The sequence below is a fragment of the Panthera onca genome, chromosome A2 (genome assembly GCF_046562875.1).
Source record: "Panthera onca isolate mPanOnc1 chromosome A2, mPanOnc1 haplotype 2, whole genome shotgun sequence".
NCBI lineage: Eukaryota > Metazoa > Chordata > Mammalia > Carnivora > Felidae > Panthera > Panthera onca.
This window is the reverse complement of record NC_138340.1, coordinates 140,903,401-140,926,825: the sequence shown is the minus strand read 5'-3', so window position 1 is coordinate 140,926,825 and position 23,425 is coordinate 140,903,401. Positions and strand designations below refer to the sequence as shown.

Genomic DNA, 23,425 nt, shown 5'->3' with positions numbered 1-23,425 from the left:
CACCCTGTATTTCTAACAAACAGCAGAGTTTGGGAGCTACCATGCTCTTACCTCTATTTTTTTCTTGGATATGATTCAGCAAATCATTTAATTGGAGAACTAATATGATTATTGTATTTCATAGATTCCAAGACATTTTTATGCATGTTAATATTTTTTAATATGGTAGGTCTTACAATTGATCATTTATGGTTTAATGGAGAACTTTTTTTTCTTTCTTACTGGAACTTAAAATGATGTTGCATCTTACAAAGACAGAGTATTCGATTCAATGAAATATGGTGTTACGAGTTGTAAATTAATTTCACTGTCTCAGAATCAGAAATTTAGCCTTTAAGTTCTTGACAAATAAATACCTGCCATTGGTTACAAGGTGGAAGTAACTGAGGACATGGAGGAGGAACTTCACATTTCCTGAGAATTACTGGAAGAAAGCACTCTTTGTACTGCAAGAAAAGCCAATAGTGTCTAGGGTTTGGGGTAGCAAAAATTGAGAAAAAAAAAAAAAAAGCGTTCATGAGGAATTATAGGCTATTCTAACTTCTCAGCTTAATGTGGTTATGAGTGAGTTTTTAATAGTAGTGACTTGAAAATTATGTTTGGTAAGTTACAGAGGATGAAAGTTTATTCCTTTGTAGCAGCCTTTTATTGTCTTGCCTTCAGGAAAGCTTCCTAAATAAGGGTAACGAAAGTAATGAACAGGGGCCAGACTGTGACATGGTGACAGGCATGTACATCCGTGTAGGTTGCACAATGAAACACAGTCACAGCAGGAAAAAAAAGTACTGACCAGGATCACTTAATTGTATGAAGGGAGAAATGAAAACGAGTAGCAAAAAATATCTAGTGACAAAGCAGGAATGGGAAATCTGGAGCTTGGCTCAGAACCCAGTATCCTTCAACTCTGTCAACCTGTGAGGCTGCCTCTCCTGACACCTGAGCAAAGTGTGCAATTTTTTTGAAACTTGAAAATCAAGGCTTTTTTTACAAATTAAATTTTTTCAGGGGCACCTGGGTGGCTCAGTCGGTTAAGCATCAGATTCTTGGTTTCAGCTCAGGTCATGACCTCATGGTTCGTGAGATCGAGCCCCGGGTCGGGCTCTGTGCTGGCAGTGCGAGGCCTACTTGGAATTCTCTTTCTCTCTTACTGTCTGCCCTTCTCCTGCTTGCTCTCTAAATAAATAAATAAATAAATAAATAAATAAACAAACATTTTAAAAAATAAATTTAAAAGAAATTAAATCTTTTTTAATAACCTAAGAAACAAACACCTTCCAGTTCCATGTTGCTAATTACACTTCAGTGAGAAGTCTGCTTTTTTTTTTTTCTTTTTATGGAAGTACAGATTTTTTCAGCAAAAATATCTTATCTTGGGGAAGAAGTTTGACCTCAAGCATTATCCCTTTCATTTCCTGACAACTATTTAAAAAGAAAAAAGGAGGGGCGCCTGGGTGGCGCAGTCGGTTAAGCGTCCGACTTCAGCCAGGTCACGATCTTGCGGTCTGTGAGTTCGAGCCCCGCGTCAGGCTCTGGGCTGATGGCTCGGAGCCTGGAGCCTGTTTCCGATTCTGTGTCTCCCTCTCTCTCTGCCCCTCCCCCGTTCATGCTCTGTCTCTCTCTGTCCCAAAAATAAATTAAAAACGTTGAAAAAAAAATTAAAAAAAAAAAAAAAAGAAAAAAGGAAAACAAAAACCAATTTAAGTTGCTTTCTTGAGACTATGGCAAAAATCCAAGGCTGGTTGAATCTCGTAGTGGCCTTGGTTTAAAGATCATTAAATGCATCTTAAAAAGTCTGCCTTAACAACAACAAAAATTTAGAGAAATTTTGTATCATAGATTCCAGACACTTAACATGAAGATGTATATGTGATGGAAAAGGAAACATTCTTCTCAGGTTTTACTCCACTTGGTTAGCACTATTCACAACCAGTAGGATAAGGTGACACTGAGGAACAATGGCCTTAATAAATGGTGCTAGTTAAATTGTATATCTATTGGGGCGCCTGTGTGGCTGTCTGTTGAGCGGCCGACTTCAGCTCAGGTCATGATCTCACGGTTCGTGAGTTCAAGCCCCACGTTGGGCTCTGTGCTGACAGCTCAGGGCCTGGAGCCTGCTTTGGATGCTATGTCTTCCTCTCTCTCTGACCCTTCCCTGATCACACCGTCTCTGTGTCTCAAAAATAAATAAACATTAAATTGTACATCTATAAAGGATATCCAATTAATCTTGACCCTACTTTTCACCATAGAAAATAATAAAATCTAGGGAGATGGCAAGTCTAAATACGAGAATTAAAACAATAAAAATTCTAGAAGTTAACAGAATTTATTGATGACCCTGGTCTAGGCAAAGATTTCTTAAGCAGGACAGAAAAGGCACTATCCTTAAAGAAAACGATTGATAAATCAGGCTACATTAAAATTAGGAACTTCTTCAACAAAACTAAAGGGGAGCCTACGGAATGGGAGAAGATATTTGCAAACAATATACCAGATAAAGGGTTGCTATCCAAAATCTATAAAGAACTTATCATACTCAACACTCAAAAAACAAATAACCCAGTTAAGAAATGGACAGAAGACATGAATATACACTTTTCCAAAGACATCCAGTTGGCTGACAGATGCATGAAAAGATGCTCAACATCACTCATCATCAGGGAAATACCAATCAACACCACAATGAGGTACCACCTCACATCTGTCAGAATGGCTAAAATTTGCACAAGAAACAACAGGTGTTGGTGAAGATGCAGAAAAAGGGGAAACCCTCTTGCACTGTTGGTGGAAATACAAACAGGTGCAGCCACTCCTGAGAATAGTATGGAGGTTCTTCAAAAAACTAAAAATAAAACTACCCTACGATCCAGGTATTGCACTATTAGGTATTTGCCCAAAGGATACAAAAATACAAATTCAAAGGGGCACATGCACCCCAATTTTTATAGCAGCATTATCAACAATAGCCAAAGTATGGGGAGAGCCCAAATATCCATTGAATAATGAATGGATAAAGAAGAAGTGGCATATATATATATATATATATATATATATATAAACCCATAAAAAAGAATGAACTCTTGTACTTTGCATGACATGGATGGAGCTAGAATGTATTATGCTAAGTGAAATAAATCAATCAGAGAAAGACAAATACCATATGATTTCACTCATGTGTGGAATTAAAAAAAACAAAACAGATGGACATATGGAAGGGGAGGTGGAAAAGAGAAAAGAGGGGAAACAAACCACAAGAGACTCTTAGTCATAGAGAACAAACTGAGGGTTGATGGAGGGAGTGGGTGAGAGATGGGCTAGATGGGTAATGGGTATTAAGGAGGGCACTTGTTATAATGAGCACTGGGTGTTGTATGTAAGTGATGAATCATTGAATTCTACTTCTGAAACCAATATTGCACTGTATGTTAACTAACTAAAATTTAAATTTGAAAATAAGGGAAAAATTATAAACTTCTGATTTTTAAAAATACCCATTAAGAGAGGAAAAGTGCAAGCCACCAGACGGGAAGAAAATATGCTGATAGGCATTTAGGCTGGATTAGTGCTTCTAATGGGCATATTGGAACCCATTCTTTGGTGCACATTCTACACATTTCTCCTAGATATAACATAGGAGTGGTTAATTACATAAATTAGTGAGATTATATAGTATAGTGTAGTTAATATAGTATCGTGAATATGATAGTCATACCATAGAATATTATACAACAATGAAAATTAACAAACTACCACTATAACACTGAATGAATCTCACAAAAATAATGTTCAGAGCAGAGAAAGGCAGCCACAAAAGGGTATACTTTTATAAAATTATAAAGTAGAAAAACAAATCTATGATGATAACAGCCATACAGTGATGACCTTTGATGAAGAGGACAGTGACTGGACAAAAACACAAAGGTGTTTCTGTGTGAGAATGCTTTGAACTATAGATTCTTTGAACTGTAGATTGTAGATTTTTCTGAATGTATGCTATACTTCAATAAGACAATTATTATAAAAAGGAAAAAAGAAAATTATAGTAATAATCATCAATTGTGGAAGTAATTAGGAACTGATAGAGCTGTAAGCTACAGGTGATCCAAAAGAATCACTGAATTTCAGCTAAAAAAAATTACCTGATGCAACTCTACATATTTCTATTAAGGAGGACATTTATTAGTATACTAATCTTATTCCAGATAAAATTTGTTTTATTTTTTAGGTAATTCCCATTACTTTGTTTATCAGATGTCTTTTAAGTTTTTTTTATTTATCCTTATTTTTTTATTTACCTTACTTCTATAACCTAAACCAACCCTATGCAATTTGATGAATTGTAACTTTTCTTCAGAGCTGTTTTTTCCTGCTGAATTTTCTCACATTAAAGTTTTTAGTAGGAATTATATTCTATAATCTGCTTTGACCTTAAAATGAACATTTTAGGGGCACCTGGGTGGCTCAGTAGTTTCGGTGTCCAATTCTTGATTTCGGCTCAGGTCATGATCTCACCGTTCATGCCCCTGCATCGGGCGTGGCGCCTCCTTAAGATCCTCTCTCTCTCTCTCTCTCTCTCTCTCTCCCTCTCCTCCTCCTGCCTCTCACATGCATGCTCTCTCTTTCTCTCTCAATAATAATAATGATATGAAAAATGTAATAGTTCACATGTTCAACAAACTATAGAACTTATTGTTTTGATCTCATCTCTCTAGGGAATATGTATTACTGCATTCCCTTTTGAGTTTGATGGAAAAATAAAACACAGACTTCACACGTACATTGGCCAATAACAAAGGCATTCCTTGGTCAAGTGTTAGTCTTCAGAGTCCCCACAGGGGTACAAAGATGGGCTGTGGGACACCTGTAAGGAAACTACTTTGTGGAGTGTCATTGTTGTAAGATCACGAGAGGGGAAAATAATGAGCTATCAAGTTAGAAATGATCTCTGAAAAAGAAACAAATGTATTATAGAGAATGTGCTTCTAATGGAATAATTTTCTTAGAGATTGGAATGTAGTTGAGCAGATTCCTAATATGGATGACATCCTCCACATTTAGGGGATGGCTGGCAACTCTTCCCACCCTCTAGGAACTGAGGGTGGGAATTTCCAGGTCTTCACTGATCTTAAAATACATATCTTTAATCCTAAAGCACTCAATGTTTATTAAATGGGAATAACAAACTTCACCCAGGAAATATAATTTGAGGAAATTATTAGCAGTGATAAAGTAGAAGTTATATACAAACTAAGTGAGGAATAACCCTAATGATAATAAATCAGCTAATGAGTTAGTAATTATTATTAATATTATTATTATCATCAGGGAGCACTTCCTGTATGCCAAGCATCTCACTAAATTCTGTCATGCTTTCGCTCATGTTATCCTCATCAGAATTTCTTGATTGTACTGGTGAAAGAGGCGTAGACAGGAGTTGACATTTACCTGGGGTCCAGAAGTGTTCAGAAGTGTGATCCAGATCTTAAACCTGCATTTGCCTGATTCATAGCCATGCTAGCTAGCTATGCAACAAGAATAGTAGAGTTAGCCGTACGTCTCCTCTTTTCTTCACATTTTGCTCCATTTAGATATATATCTTCATTTGATGGACTTGTGAGTTGCCGTGACACATCTTCAGATGGATAGAATTAATTTGGGCGGGGGTGGTTACTTTCCCAGGTGCCATGTGTGATGGCTAGCAAAGGGCTGTTTTATCTTGGGCAGAGCCTCCTGATGACAGCACGGGGTGGAGGAGGGAGACTCTCTGGAAGACCCTGACATCTTATGTCAAATCATGACCTTTTCACTCTCTGAAGTGTTTTCCATCTACTATCCATTACCTTATTTTGTTCTCATGATAATCGTGTGTGTCACATAAGACATTTATTAACATCTTTTTATTAGAGAAGAAATGGTTGCCACAAATACTAAGTAATTCCTCCCTGATAAATCCAAGGTAGTGGTATATTAATCATGTTTTTTTAATTTTCTGTGTATTATCACGTATTGACATCTTGAAACACCTCTCTGGCTGGGGAGAGACTGCTCCTCCCAGGGCTAGCCAATTCCTAGAGACAGCAAAGGGCATGCTATTTGATAAGCAAATGAAGCAATCCAAAGCTTTCTCTCCTCTATCTGGTCTGCACACCCCAGCGGGCGATATTCCTCTGTCTTAATCGTACCAGGGCCAGGTACCAGGCAACTAGAGACCACCCCTATAAATCTTTTTTTTTATTTAAGTTTTACTTATTTTGAGATAGAGGGAGGGAGGAGGGGGGGTGGGGTGGCGCGTAGAGAGAGAGAATCCCAAGCAGGCTCCACGCTATCAGCACAGAGCCCAATGTGGGGCTCGAACGCACAAACTGTGAGATCCTGATCTGAGCCAAAGTCAGATGCTTAACCAATTGAGTCACCCAGGAGCTGGAGACCACCCATATATCCCCAAGCCTGACAAAAATGGCCTATTACAAACTCTTGACCCTGTCCTGCCTTGCCTTTCCCACAGAAACCCCAACAAAGGCCACGACCTAAGCGTTCCCCCACCCACACCCACTCCTGCCTCTGCTTCCCAACACAAACCTCCTGTTCCTCACGTGTCCATGTGTGTGAGCCGTGCCTCTTGTTTCTAGTAGAACTGGGAGTAACAGTAAACTTTTCTTTCAATGGTATTGACCTGTCCATGTCGTCATTCACTCATCCACACAAATGAAGACCCAGGCCCCAAACAAACCTTTCCCTGCCTCTTTTCCTACTTGGCACCCTGCGATCCCCATCACTTAACATTCAGCCCTGGTGTCTCTTTGTGCCCTGTACCCCGCCAGGACAGATCCCGCTTTCTTCCTCATCCCACCCCGTTCTCTGATGCCTTCTCAGCTCAAGGAAAGACACAGGACATACTTCCAGCATCCCTGTCCCCTGAATTGCAACATCGTCACTGTGAAAACCACCTCCAGCCTTGCTGCATCCCACCTGTGCTCACCTCCTTGACTCTGTGGGGCTAGTCGAGATTGGTCCAACATCACGCTCAGTTCTTTCCTTCTGCTCTGGCTCTCTCTGCCTTTCTCTTTCTCTGTGACCTTAAACAAGGCACACAAATGTTTGACCTCCTGCTGGGAGGAAGATGAAAAATGTTCCACTTCACGGGGGATTTGCGAGGACTCGTGACAAGTTCCTGAGGTGCTTTTGAGAACCTGCCTGGTCTCGGGCAGAGGAAGCAGCCTTGACAGCGTGGCTGCGCATTATCATCGTAAACATGGCAGCGCGTAACAAGCTCCTGTGACTGGGCTTTTGAAACGACTTCCTCGGGGTAGGAACGGACTGAGATGAAGCTGTCGTCAGCTGTCACTTCAAAGGCGGCCATAATGCAAGGAGCTGGTAGCACTGTGTTCCGTCTTGTGTCCACAGCGCTGCGAACATAAATGTAGCAGTTCCTTTGTTCTGAATTTCTCATTTAGAGGCTTTCATGTAGGAAATCCGATGGTTAATATAGGCAAGAGCTCACATGAGTATTTTTTTTTTATGGTAAAGACGTGATCTATGAGATTTCAGGCAGAAGTTTCTCTTCGGTTGTTTGGTTGAAAGAAGTAACTTGCTCATTTATATCTGTAACTTTTCCTGTGACATACAGTCTAGCCCCAAATATATTGTATAGTCAAAACGTGGTTGAGGGACACTAAGAAAAGCAGATGATGCTACCCAGAAGGTCCATCTGGGTGACTTGCAATATACTATCTTCAGCAGGAAGAAAGATTACATCCACCGTGGCAGAGAGCATAAGACAGTTTTCAAATTGGAATCAGGAATGAGTCCAAGAGGTTTACAGGGCTGTGGCTGACGGCACCCTTAGCCCAAATCTTGAGAGTGGTGGGGTGGTCAGGAAGTTGAGGCTGGCAGGCCCCAAGATCAATCTTCTGCTTCTGTTCCTTATTACTCTTTACCATATTACTTCACAGAATCAACCTAAATAAACAAAAATGGCAGAAATTAGCTGCCATGGTTTGAATGCTTGTGTCCCCCTGCATCTCAGATGGGGAAATCCTAACTCCCCCACAGATTGAGATTAGTAGATGAGGCCTTTGGGAGTTGCTTAGCTCATGAGAGTGGAGCCCTCGTGAATGAAATTAGTGTGTTGATAAAAGAAGTTCCAGAGAGATTCCCTAGTCTTTCCACCATGTGAAGACACAGAGAGGAGGGGCCAGTTGTGAACCAGGAAGAGGCCCTCACCAAAACATGACCATGCAGGTGCATTGATCTTGGGTTTCCCAGCCTCCAGAGCTGTGGGCAATAAATTTATGTTGTTTATAAGCTACCCAGCCCATGGAATTCTATTATAACAGCCCAAAGAGACTAAGATATCAAGTAAGATACTTTCTTCCTATAACCTTGAGCTGGGTAGATAAGTTCATTGACAGAGGAAGATATAAGGGAGGAAATTCAGAAATGTAAACAGTGAAGTCAAACTAGCTCCAACTGGAGTCATTTCCCTCAGGCAGGACAAGCTCCCTAGTTGATTATAACCTGACAAAATTCCTTAAAAGAAATTAAAAGAAACCCACCATGTGTGTGTATAGATCCCAGAGAAGCACCTAGCCTCCATACCATGAGCACCATTTTAGAAAATGTTTTATTTTTTGCTGTTCCTTTTTCCCCGCTCTTGTTCTCTGTCCTCCCCCATGCTCAATTTTCTCAACATACAAGTGAGACCCGGGGCAGTCACAGCTTTTGCTTAACACAATTTTATGTCACTCGGCGGTAACAGCGGCACTCGTTTCTAGCATGTTCCAGGAGAAAGTATTTTACTTGGTCTTGACAGTAGCTCAGCAGTGCGTTGAATTCCCTCTCACAGACACATAAGGACCTGCAGCCAGGTCAAGTGGTGACATGTGTCACTTGCACACAGAGGTGTGTGCAGCCAGGATGGTCTGAGAAGCAGCCTCATGGAAAGAAGTCAATCAAATGTGACTAGACCATCCAAGGGAAGCATCAGCCTGAGAGGCTGACCAGAGAGGGTGTGTCCAGGCACATTGGACATAATTGGAGCTCACTGAACATAATTGAAGAAGACTAGCTTAGGAGGAAATTTAAAACAGGGTAGGTTGAGGAAAGAGCCTGGCATAAGGCTGGCTCTATGTCTGCTATCTGAGGAATTCCAGCTATGTCTCAACCTATCTAAACCTCAGTTTCCTCATCATGGACACGATGACAGCTGCTACCCTCAGATGTTATGAAGTGAAACGTGATGATGCATGCAACACACTTAATACAACACGTGCACAGAGTATAGGCTCGTTCTATTCCAGCTATTAGAATTACCAAAACTATTATTACTATCGCTATTTACCCTAAATGAAGGGAAGGGTGGCTGTATCCCCTTTCATCGGGTGTCCATAAACTTGGTGTGGCAAGGAGGGTTGAAAGAAATCCTATTTGGACAAATACAAGGTACCAGCACATGCTGACTTTCATCTGCCATCCCATTATCAAAAACGAGGAGATGGAGGTAAAAGGAGATTACAAAAGTTATGCAGGGTCATGTAGAAAAATAGCAGAGTTCAAATTCAAGCCTGAGTAGTTTTCTCTGTCTTGATAGCTAAACATTTCCAACACAACCCTTAGCTTCTTAGAGTCATCCACAAGCACTACCGGAACTTCCCCGGTTATGGCATTTCCCTTTTCAGTTTCTATCTTGGTCCTCTTCTCACCCTAATAAACTGCTGCTCAGTCTTCAAGTTGTAGCTCCAATGTTATCTTCTTGGGGACTTATGAGGTCTTTTCTAAGACTACCAGGAAAGTGGGTCTCTCCCACCATTGGACTCACACTGGATTTGGGGTTTCGTTGAAGATACGGCCCACTCATTTATGCCAGCACTCTTAACCTGGGGTCTATGGCGGGGGCATCAGAGGGAGGTCTGTGAATCAGGCACATGGATATGCATTTGAACGTACACTGGGACAGAAACGCACACACAACAGTAATTTTTATGTGATTTTTCCCCCCAAACACCTTAGTGAATACATTATTTCTGTGTCTATTATGGCTGCTCCTATAGACATGCCCTGTATCCTCATCAGTGTTGGCATATGTCAGAACAGCTTTCCACTGGTAGGAATTAAAATATGTGCCCTGCCATTATGATGATGAGCATCTGCCTTTGTTTACATCAGGATTGGCTTAAGTTAGAAAATGTCAAAGAAAATAATAAGGAAGAAATACCAAATATTTTTTGGCTCTGCTTCCTCCTACGTGTGACAGAACACCACAGCCCGAGTTGTTTTGGCAGGATGACTTCTTGTCAGTGGAAGGAATGCGAAAACAAAAATGCAGGACTAGTATCTCATAATTTTTCTTCCAAAAACTTGCAAGTGTAGATCTTTTCTAAGAAAAGAAGACTAGGGTTGAAAAGTCAAGACTTTACCAAAATTGGGTGGGCCCTAATGAATCAGCCTGCTCTTAAAATAACAACAAAGTAAATGGTAAAATCTGTGTACCCCCAAAATGGTCAAGTTAGTATATGGTTTGGGGCAAAGGAGACAGGTTAAAGCAGTACCTCCAAAAAAATGAAATTATTCCATGATGGTCGACTTTTTAAAAATAATGTTTCGAGGCATCCAATGGAGGAATTGGAAGCTGCTTTATGCAGCCAGCTGATGCCTTCAAAAATAAACTCCTATTTAGCAAGTCCATTCAGAAATTTCAAATCCATCAATATCTTTGAAATGCTGAGAAGTTTCTTCTGCAAATATAACTCGTTGGGCACTTTGTGAATAGACAGAACATCTGTGGTGCTTGTGACACAGCTTAGAGGAAGAATCTTTATGCAGTAAGTTCTACACCCATTGCTTTCTCTGGCCCTGCTTGTCTATGGTAAGGTATCAACTTTGTTAATGCTGGTGCCTTGAATCATTGCCTTTTCAAAATGTTTTCTCATGAAATGAAAGCAGAATATGAACTCCTTCTCTTTTACAAATCTGTGATACAGAAATATGCTGACAACTTGAAACCCCGCAACTCTTTAAAGTACTTCTGATCAGACAACCTGAAAATTGAAACATGAACTCTTAATCTTCCCTTTGCTGACATCAACAGCATTCCGTTGCTGAAGACGAAACTCAGTGACGTGAAGCCGGTGGAAATTAAACAACATAAATCCACTATCCACGTCAGATAATCTTGGAATATCTTGGCGTTCTCTTACGATAAGCCCACTGTGTCTTTTGTGAACATGAACTGATTCTGTTTGCCACAACATGCCATTGTGAGCACAGCTTTTCAGCCTGTGTTCCCGTCAAAGCAGAAAGTCTACAGAAAGGTACCTAGACATCACGCCAGACCCTATTCAGTAATTTCAGCTTCTCATTCAAGCCATGGGAGAGATGCCTTCTCATTGAAGTTTATTTTTTAGCAAAGAAAAACTTTATGGTTTAATTTTATTTGCACACATTGGATTTCTTTCTTTCCTTCTTCCTATTTTTTTAGAAAGTTGCCTGAAATTAATTTTGCATGTAAAGGAGGATGGAAAGGGCACAATTCTTTATAAAAGTGTTTTGATCTAATGCAACAAAAGCAGCTATATCCATAATTTTGTTTCTCGTTGTATATAAATATCTGAGAAGAAAAGCTAGCTTTCACCAGATTCCCAAAGCCTCTATGATACAAAAAGGGTTAAGAATAATAGCATGAAGTTAAACATATCTTGAGGTCAGAGAATCTTTATAATCTGCCCCCCTTTCCACAGCACCTGGGAGAGTGACTGCAATTAATGCCCAGAATGTTGGTCATGGTAGTTATGGTTTTCCCATTCCCTAAAGGATGTTGACCACAAGAGACAGAGTTGGCTGAATGGGCAGGTACACTCGTGAAAATTAATTTTAAAACTGAGGGCAAATCTCTATTCCTCATCAAGACAAGGAAGAAAGCTTCTGTATTAAATATCTTATGGCCTGGAAAAGGAAAATCTGACTGGGAGGATGTAAAATGAAAATTTGTTTCCTTTCGTTGATACTACAAAATGGTGGGGGAGAATATGTTTTTTTTTTTTTTTTACTTGTACTGCATTTCCATACTGGATTCAAAGTCAAAGTCTTTAACAATTAAAGTAAACATCATTAGGATACTGATATTTTCGTGGGCCATATTATGTCCCTTCGAAATTCATATATTGAAGTCCCACCCCAGTACCTCGGAATGTGACTTTATTTGTAGACAAGGTCCTTGCAGAGGTAATCGAGTTAAAATGAGATCACTAGGGTGGCTTCTAATCCAATATGACTAGCATCCTCACAAAGAGGAAATTTGAACACATACAGGATGGATGGAAGACACGGGGAGAGGATGGCCATTTACAAGTCAAGGAGAGAGACCTGGAACAGACCTATCTCTTATGCCTCTTGGAGGAAACGAATCCTGTGGACTCCTTGACCCGGGACTTCTATCCTTCAGAACTGTGGTGAAATAAATTTCTGTTGTTTAAACCACCTACTCTGCAGTGCTTTGTTAGGGCAGCCCTAGCAAGCTAGAACATATATACAGAATAAATCCCAGGAACTCCAGACAAAGACCATGAAAATAGGCTAGGGGGACCCTGGAAGTAACACTGAACTGGGACACAGAGGCAGATAGGATTATTAATCCCTATGACCACCGCCTAAGGAAGGAGAAAGCTCTTCAGCTCTAACATAGATCAGCAGCTCAGAGCTTCAAAGTTTTAAGTTCTTCCATCATACTTTAAGTCTATCAGATAACGTGATGCCTCTGGTATAGGAGTCAAGATTTGTGTGTCTAATTAGTAATTTTTTTTCATGCACAGAAGTGTAAAATGTAAAATCTCAATGTGAGGGGTAGAGGAAAAGGAGGAATTATAAAAGCAGCCTGAAAAGTAAATCCTTACTTTATTGGGCTCCGGCTACAATCGACTTGGCTAACCTGCTTCTGCTTTTTGCACAGCAAGTCGTCAGTTGCTTTTCTCTGCCCCTATTCCCACCTCTGGAGGAATGTGGGTGTTTCCTGGCTCCTCTCCCTTTATACCCTCTCATGGTTTCAGGTATCACCTTAATGGCCTTGGACTCCTGTTGTGCTTCAGGCTTGAGTTTGCATCCTGGCTGTGCCCTTTACTTCTTGTAGGTTGCTTTGGGCAATCTGATCAGCCTTCCTGAGGTCTGAGTTTCTTTAGAACGCAACAGTATCACCATCACAGGGTGTTATGGAGCGTGAGCGAGAAACTGCCTCTAAGTTCTCAGCATAGGTGTGGCCCAGAGCAAGTGTGCAATAAATGAGAGCTGAGTTAAAAATAACAACAATACAACAAACCGGTATATGGTACTTACTATGTGCCCAACACTGATCTAAAAGCTTTACATGTATCGACTCATTTAATTCTCACAACAGATGAGGAAACTAAGGCACAGAGAAATTATGCAACTTGCTCAAACTCACACAGTCAGTAAATGATGGTTCTTCATTACTCAGGTAGTCTGACTCCAGACACTATCTTCTCAAAATATTAGGCATACTGTATCTCTCCGACTATTATTATTATTTATTAATGACACAGCCCTTCTTTTCTCCCTTGAGCTTCCAAATCGTATGGCTTAAAAACAAAAATAAAGGGGTGCCTGGGTGACTCAGTCAGCTAAGCGTTTGACTTCGGCTCAGGTCAGGATCTCATAGTTCATGGCTTTGAGCCCCACATCAGATTCTGTGCTGACAGCTCAGAGCCTGGAACTTGCATTAGATTCTGTGTCTTCCTCTCTCTCTGCCCCTCCCCTGCTCTCTCTCTCTCTCTCTCTCAAAAATAAATAAACATTAAAAAATTAATAAAAACAAAATGAAAACAACAACAACAACAAAACTCTCTGGATACCTCACAGTCACCTCAGATGCAACATGCTCAAACGAGTCCCCACACTGCTCACCATCCCTGCTCCTTTCTTGGGAGTGGGTGGCATATAGCCCAGCGAGAAACCTGGTGTCACATCAGATTCCTTGTTTTCCCTAACCTTCCCACACCCCAGCAATCTATTGATTTCTATTTCTATCCTCTTCTCTCCATCCCTGAAACTTCCCTTGAAGTTCAAGACGTCATCGTCTCTGCTCTAGATAATAGCAACAGCCTTCCAACTGGTTTTCTGCCTCTAGGCTCAAAGAGCCCGTATCTCCTTACCTCACCTTCTCCACGGATTTGTTTTTAAGTTTATTTATTCATTTTGAGAGAGAGGAAGAGAGAGAGAATCCCAAGCAGGCTCCGCAGCACTGTCAGCACGGGGCCCCATGTGGAGCTCCGGTCATGAACTTTGAAATCGTGACCTGATCTCCAACAGTTGGACACTCGGACGCTCAGCCGACTGAACCACACAGGCATTCTCTACAGATGTAAAATACAAATCTGACCGTTTCAATGCTGCCTAAAAGATTAACTTGGGGTCCATTAGCATAGCCCAGAAGACCCTCATATATGACTGCTATCTACCTCTCCAGCCTCAACTCCCCCTCCTACCAAGTCCCATACTTCCCTGAACTTGACTAATCTTCTGTTGCTCTCTTCATCCTGCTATCCTTCCATCCCTGTCTCAGTCTCTGACCACTTACTTTCCCACCATCTCTCTTTGTCTCTCTGTCTCTGTCTCTCTTTCGGTCTCTCTCATACACCATGTTGTTTCACGACTAGTATATTAGAGTCTACATTTTAAAATATTGCTCAGCTTATCCACCGGGAATACATAAAACGATCACAGGAAGATATGATCACTAACTTTCCCACCCACCATTTCTCTCCCTGCCAAAATACTCACCAAATTAAATTTGTTACTTGAAGAAAAATAAAATCGCTTGAAAATCAGTTTTATAAGTAAGCAAATTTTTAGAAAATCATCTCTCAAAGACATAAAACTTCTAAAGCAACCACATGCCAGCAATTATTTATATTCTGTTTTTAGCATCTTCATACCTCATGTTCTATCTGAAAGATAAAATGACTGGTTTTCTCCTGGTGACATAATGGACTAGCGTGTGACCAGTTATCATTTCTCTTCTCTGAAACCAAAAGCTTCAAGGACATAGAGATGGAATTGTTAAAAAGGCCTTGGGATTGACACGGTTACGCGCCTGCCTCTGCTGCTGAAAATGTACAGTTTATCACTGTGTGTCACGAACGTCAGGATGAGGCAAACTTGTGGTAGCCTATCCAGTCTCCCTCTTTCCTTGAATGCCAGTTTCCCATTTAATCCATAGAAGTTACATATTGAAAGTACAGATGAAACTGAGTGCCCCTTGATCACCTGCGCTCTGGGTCGAGCACTCAGAAAAATTCTCAGTAGTTGGTAGATGGTGCTGCGGAGTAAAAAGAAGAAATCGGAAGCAGCCCTAAGTTCTACGTACTGTTATTTCATCTCCTAACCTGACGGGAGAGCAGTATTGTGTAATGGCAGAATGCACAGGCTTGGAAGTCAAAGTCACCAGGGTCTTCTTTGCAGCTGTACCTATGTGACGATGGAGAAGCACTTAATCTAAGGCTCTGTTTCCTCATGCAAAAATAAATAAATAAATAAATAAATAAATAAATGGGCAGTTGTGTGTAAAACATATAATTAAATATTGAATAACAAATGGACGCTCTTCTTATTTATGAAGAGTGATAGGGCAGTGATTGACAATTTCAGGAAAGCTAGTTCTTAACATCAAATGGGAATGAGACATTACTAAAATCTTTAGTCACTGAAATCTCTCACCATTCAAGGATTTAAGTTTTGTATATGATGCAGAAAGTATACCTTTGGCTGTTCAACTTTCAAAAATATGTATATACTACATACTATAATCTTAATGATTTTTTCTACTTTTATAAAATGGCTGACCCAGAAATCTTTTCTCTGATCTTCAATTAAGAGAAAAATAAAGTAATCCATAATGATATGTTCTCCAAAAGTTACATAACTATATATTAACCCAAGCCCATCCTTGTCCTTATATCTATTATTTAGGATTAGCAAGTTGGTGTGGGGGAAGAAATAGATTTCAGTAAAAACTGTATGTGCTACCTTCTACTCTGAAGTTTGTTATTAAAAATGTGTTGTAGTGATGAAATAATTGGAAACCAAGTAAGTGAACAAAGTTGGATTAACACAATGTGTTAAAATTTTATAGGGTCTAGTTGGAAACACAGCACATCAGTCAAAAGACAGAAACTCCTAGATGTATTAATTTTTTTCTGATAATAGTTGCATATTGGCCTAATAACTCACTGTGCCAGAGGTAGGCAATTTGTTTTCAATCAAATCAAACCTACTTATCCTTTTTAAGTAAAGAACAATTATAAATACGTCTTATTGAATATAATACTCCTCAAAATGAAAATTTTAAAGCCAGTCTTAGATTCCAAGTGTAAACTCTAAATCATCTAATAGAGGGAAAACTCAGGATCTTATATAAAGCCTTCAGATAAATAACGATCACTTTCCAAGTAGCTACCATTCTGATGACAAGCACTGCACTAGCTAACTTGTGTTTATTTTTTTCTAGTCTTCTCAAAAACTGGCTTTTCACATTTGAGGAAACAAAGTCAGAGAAGGCAAGGGACTAACCCAAAGTCAACAACTTGCTAATGTTTAAACTGGGATTAGCTTATTCTTGTATCTTCCTACTAGGGGTTAGGCTTCCCATGAAAAACTGTCTTATTTTATTTAAAAGATACTTCTTACAAAAGAGTTATTTGCCAAAACTTCATACGGCTGTATAGCTCATGAAAACAATGAGATTCAGTGGGTAGAGGAATTTGTAGCTCTTCGTGACTAATGTACTTTTAAAATATACTAACAATCATTAAAGCCAAATACCCCATGAAAAATAATAGGCAAAAGAAATAAAGTGTTCTTTTAAAACCTGGTCTTTGGTTTCCTGTTTCATATTATAATTGGTTGATGTCTGAGAAAGTCTGTGTTCATTTTCAGAAATGGCAACAATCTCCTAAAATAGAGTCTGGGCATAAATGAGAAACAAAATGAGCTTTACTCTTTAAAAAAAAAAAAAGAAAGAAAGAAATGTCTTGGCACGAAAAAAGAATGCCCTTAACAAACTATGAAAAAACATGAACTTTAGTATTTAAGAACCAAGTTTATGAATGATTGGTAACGACAGAACTTGACAATGCCCAGTGTTGGGAAGGAAAACTTTCTTTGTCTCATTCGCTATTGCTGAGTTCCTTCGTTGAAACAGACGTGTTAGAAGAGAATTCTGCAGTGTCTGTCTACGTGGAAATGCACATACCCTTTGCATTAGCAATTCCACGTCAGCCTGGCAAAAGTGTGCCGATACATACACACACACACACACACACATACATACAAATGCTAACTACATTTTTGACAGAGGAGACAAAATCTTGAGAAAATGAAACATCCAACAATAAGAATTTGAAAAGAATTGCCAGATAGGGTACAGTGAAGCACATTGTGGTTACTACAGATACTCCAAATACATTGTCATGTGGGAAAAGCAAGTTGTAGACCATTGTGGACACCATAGGCCTATTTATGTTAAATATATTGTCAAATTAAACAAAAATGCCCTTAGACTGATGTGGCTCCATTGCGGTGGCAGCCTATAGAGGCAAACCAAAATCTAAACCTACAGATGCCTCAAAGTCACAAAATTAAAACACTAGGGACAACCAGTCATAAACAGCCAATAGGCATAAAGCTTTAGCCAATCAATAATTTCCTTTCGTTGCTTCCCTTCTGTTCTCTGTATGAGTCTTTCCCCTGGTCCTTGTCTGCAGAGCCCTCCTAACCACTCTGGTTTGGTGCTGCCCGATTTGAATCAGTTTTTGCTCAAATAAACTCTTACAATTTTTAATATGCCTCAGTTTATCTTTTAACAGTATACACGCACATTCGCTTTTACATTTCTAGGAAATTTCTGGAATTACATAGAAGAAACTGTAACCGGGAGTTATCACTGGTAGAGAGAGGAGGGAAGAGGACTTTTAGTTTTCCACTGTGTAATTTTGTATTATTTCACCATAAGCAGCAATGACTTTGTAAGAACAAAAAGGATTTTAGAACAACATAATATAAAAGACTGTACAAGTGATTCTATTTAACAAAATTATGAAGGGCACCTGGGTGGCTCAGTTTGTTACGCCATCAGCTCTTGGTTTCAGCTCAGGTCATGACCTCCCAGTTTGTGGGTTCAAGTCCTGCATTGGGCTCCACGCTGACAGTGTGGAGCCTGCTTGGGATTCCATCTCCCTCTCTCTGTCCATCCACCTCCTTTATCAAATAAATAAACTTTAAAAAAAAAGTTATTAGAGCTACAGGAAGTGAGGTCCCCACCTGCTAACATCCAGGATGGAAGTGAGCGTTGCTGGGGCCCGGATGTGAGGAGAAAGGGACTGACTGTAGGCAGAGCGTGTCTCCGCCCAGCCCTTGGATTCAGCTCCTTCATTTCCAACCTGGAAGAAATTTACATCTATTCCCTGGACCATGAAAAGCTATGACAATCCCCCTGAGATAAAAACCACCAGATCAGGGCCTAAAGGATTCCTTACCCTCTTATCAAGTGCAGAAAGAATCATCCTGATGTCGAAAGCAAAATGGTTTCGACCATTTTGACTTCTCCCTTCAGTGCTCGCCACCAGGTACATCTGGCGAAATCAGTCATCATATCTAGAGCTATGACGATAAAAGTCATATTGAGCAGGATGTTGTCAACCAAACCAGGAACCTTGCTCTCTGGCTGAGAGCAAATAGCAGTGTCCTCCTTGGGATGGAGACTGGGATAAAGATCTGGGAGAAACAGACCAGCACCCATTTGTCTGGGGGCACGGCCAACTATGTGGCAATAAAAACCCTGCAAACAACATCGTTGCGGAACATGAGAGTAACCTGGCTTCAGGCATGCGTGCTCTCTCTGCTGAATGTTCCGCCGTGGAAAAACAATGGAAATGCATGGCACCTAAAGATCTATCTCATCAAATGCCAGACCCTAGAAGTCTCTTGCTTCTTCCTGCTACCAGTGGGTCTTCATTTTTTTCCCCCTCCTAATCTAGTCATAGAAAGATTAACTGCCTGTGACTTAAAAAAAATTTTTTTTTAATTATTGAAGCTTAAAAATGTGCAATAATAATTTGAATCATTTTGAGTACTTTTACAGCTCCATCTTGAATCAAATGTTAAACAGAGTTTAGTCATACAGAAGTAAGATCTATCACAAAAAACTTTCCTTTTTCCTTACAGGAAATTTAATGCCTCAAAGAGTTTACCCTAAGATCTTAGTGACTTTGTACTATAACCTGTGAGTACACAGCAGATTGGATTTGACACATCCCAAACAATACCACCATTTTGAGGCTTCATCCTTTTTACTTCTTAAAGGAAGTCTGAGGCAAGAAGAGGCAATGACATTTGTGACATTTGTGACATCTGGGCAGATGAGTTTTTTTCTTCTCTCCCACCTTCTCTCTCCACCTCCTCCCTTCCCTCTCTCTTTGGTTGCAAACAAAGGAGAAAAAAACAAAGAGAAAACATATCATTATGAACAAAGAGAAAAGCATTTGTTTTGGTTTTTTTGTTTGTTTGGTTTGTGTTTGTTTTTGAGAAAAAGCACAAAAGGGGGAGAAGCAGAGAGAAAGAGGGAGACAAAGAATCTGAAACAACCTCCAGGCTCTGAGCTGTCAGCACAGAGCCCAACGCTGGCTCAAGCTCACAAGCTGTGAGATCATGACCTAAGCTGAAGTCTAGATCGTAACTTGAGACACGGTCAGATGCTCAACTGACTGGGCCACCCAGGCGCCCCTGCATTTTTTCAGCTTTTTATCGAGCACCTTCCCTGTACCAAGAATTATGCTACGTCACAGTATCCAAAGCACATACTTTGCCTTCACTGAGTTTAGCTGGGAGTGGGGTGGAAGGGATATAGGCCAGAAGTCACTCTTCCATTGCAGTGCGAAGTTACATGGCAAATAAATGTCTCATAGTCCTCAAATATCTACACAAAATAATATGTACCCAACTGTCCTCTTCCTTAATAGGTCAGACGCCATCTAAAGATCACTATTACTTTACCAGCAGCCAATTTATAGAAAAATTGGGGAAAGTAATTTCTTTCATGACTACCTCATTAATAAAGATGAGCATTAAGGAAATATTTCTCATTTTGTGGACTTCTACTCTTTGTTTTGTCCTAATCACTCCTATGGGATGTCATTTTTCCTGTTAGCCACTTTTATGTCAGCAAATGTTTGCTATATTGAATCCAACAATGAATTCTCCTGGATGGATATATTTATCCAAAGTTCACTACCAAGAGTTTTTTTTTTAATTTTAAATTTTATTTTATTTTTTGAGAGGGGAGGGGGCATGCGCATGTAAGCAGGGGAGGGGCAGAGGGAGAAGGAGAGAGAGAATCTCATGTAGGCTTCATATCCAGTGCAGAGCCCAATGTGGGACTAGATCCCATGGTTGTGAGATCATAACCTGAGCTGAAATCAAAGGTCAGAAGCTCAACCGACTGAGCCACCCAGGCACCCCAAGAGCTTTTTTCTTTTTTTAAACACCATTTCCTGTCTTCATCACTACTCAGCAAGTACCCTTAAATTCCTACTCATGATCTCTTAGCAAACGTCTGCTTTCTTCCAACAATATAGAATGTATCTATATAATAAACCAAATGGTCTACTTTATATCCGTACTCCTTTCCAGTTCACTTTCAAAAATAAAAGCAGGTACCTTCTTTAATAACTTCGAAACTAAGCTCTCTGCTGTACCTGTGAGACTGGTTTTGTATGACACTTGAGAGTTTAGGGATGCAATCTGTATCTAACAAATGAATTCTGCATCTTTTGAAGCTACCTTGCTCAATTCCTTTAGCATATTGTGCTAACAGGATGAAACTATGTTTCTATAGCTCTCCCATCTTTAAAATGTTTGTATAGTCCACATTCTATGGACAATTTCGGTTGACATATCTATCATCCCTATCAGTGTGCAAGTTCCTGAAGAGCAGGGATACCATTTGTGTCTCAGATACAAACAGGATCCTTAGTGAAAATACGGGATCTAAGAGGAAATCCAACTTTGCTTCTGTAAACCCGATCGTATATAAAGTTGTGTATTACATAAATTGTTCCTGCTAACTCTCTTTTTCTGTTTAGTGGTCTCTTTTCTTACTGGGTTCATGGCCAAGTCTGCTATGGAAGAAGTCTACAGTTTTGACATTCCACTTGACAACAGCAATACAGATACCTTCCCACATCCAATAAAAACATATCCACCTCCTTCCTCCTACAGACACTTACACAATTAGTTCTGAGGCCAAATACTTTCTGTGTATTATATTAGTCAATCCTTTCAAGAATCCTCAAAAGTATATAGCATTGCCATTATATAGAATAGAAGGTTAGTTCCCTCAGGCTTGTATAGTGAGTAAATAAATGTTGGAGGCTGGGATTTGCCCTTACAACTGTCCAACTCCAGAATCCATGCCTTTTCCAATTTGTCTTGCAGCCTCCATTCTTTCTAAGTCCTGATCATCTGAAAGCCATTTATGTATTCTAAGTAAACTAGTCCATATAGAGTATCCTTCCCAGATCATTATCAAATTGTCTCTTTTCATGGTTTACTTATGAAAACATGGTTTTGACAATAGAATTGTGATTGGAGGCGAGAATAAAAGACAGAGCTAAGAAAAAGGGCAACATTGGTCCAAGAGGGCCTACGTTGTGAAAAGCGGCCATGACAACTCCCGCACTTAAAATTCTTTAGTGGTGGGGTGCCTGGGTGGCTCAGTCAGTTAAGTGTCCGACTTGTGATTTTGGCTCAGGTCACTGTCTCACAGTTCGTGAGTTCGAGCCCCTCATCAGTTTCTGTGCTGCCGGCCCAGAGCCTGTTGGGATTCTCTCTCTCCCTCTCTTTCTCTCTCTCTCTGCCCTTCCCCTGCTCATGCATGCTCTCGCTTTCTCTCTGTCTCTCAAAATAAATAAAACTTAAAATATTTTTTAAAATAAATAAGAATTTAATAAAAGGACACTTTTAAAAATTCTTTCGTGGTTCCCCATTGGCTTTTATTTGTTTAATACATAATTAGTGGGTCCCTACTAAGTCCCAGCTACTGTTCACCAGAGGAAAGTAGGCCAAACAGCTGCCCTCATGATGCTTACATTATAGGGAGGTGATGGAGAGTAAAAACAGATAAATGTAGCATACTGTGATAGGTAGGCATGGAAAAACAGGGCAGGTTAAGAAGTCTGGGAGTGTCTTCCTTGTAAAGTCCAAATTTTCGTTTGGCAGACAAAAGATTTCACCATTTGGTCATCATCTACTGTATGCCACGGTAAAAACTACACTCAGTCTTTCCGAAGTTCTTTTTGTCTTGTGCCCCCACTCTAACCGTTCTTCAGTCTTCTGAGTAGTGGACACATCATTTCTTTCATGACATCCTTGAATTTTTCCTCTGGCACCTCCAAATTCTTATTTGTACGCCAGAGCATGCTGAACTTCCATAATAGCATTTATCACAGACTGTGTTGTCATTTCCCACTGTCAATATCTGTCTTCTTCAAATAGATGACAAACTCACTGATGCAAGAGCCATGCTATTTCACCTTAAATCTGTGACACTTAATACCAAGCCTGGCAGGGAGTAAACACTCAGTAAATACTTCATGAAGGATGGGAATGCACACTCAGATGAAATAAGGCCATTTAAGCACACAAGATTATCAAAGACCATCATGAATGAAAGAAAATAAGCCTATTGTTTATACTTGTACTGAATACCTATTAAACCATGTACCAAGTTGACAGGATAATCACTGTTTAAAGGTTACCTTTTTATAAAGCATAACTTGAACAAACTGTCAAGATGAAATGGCTAAAATCCGTAGTTCTGTGCTTAAGACAGACAAATACACTTAAGATATTACATTTTAAAAGATAAAGTTTATTACCAGGGCACCTGGGTAGCTCAGTCGGTTAAGCGCCCGACTGTGATTTAGGCTCAAGTCATGATCTCCCTGTTTGGGAGTTCGAGCCCCAGATTGGGCTCTGTCCTGACAGTGTGAAGCCTGCTTGGGATCGTCTCTCTCTCCCTCTCTCTCTCTGCCTTCTTGTGCTCTGTCTCTCAAAATAAATAAATAAAAACTTTCTAAAAAGATAGTTTATTACCATAATAATTTCTTGACATGTTTATTACAAATTACAAACTACTTATAAAGACATTCATTTGCAGTGAAATGGCATTATTTAAATCTTCACTTGTCTCAGTGGAAAAATGGCCTCTAAGTGTTATAGGCCTTACATTCAGTCTTTGATAGATTGAGCCAAGAATATAGCAGATAGCTGTTACTTCTACATATACATTCTCCGTATGTAAGATATTTGCTATAGATTCATGGCAATTAGAAGATACAAAGTTGGGGGGCACCTGGGTGTCTCA

General features: G+C 39.9%; 1 pseudogene; it reads left to right on the top strand.

Moving 5' to 3' along the window:
- Positions 1–9,493: 9,493 nt before the first annotated feature.
- LOC132677053 (gametocyte-specific factor 1 pseudogene) lies at positions 9,494–21,295 on the top strand (annotated as a pseudogene).
- Positions 21,296–23,425: the final 2,130 nt, after the last annotated feature.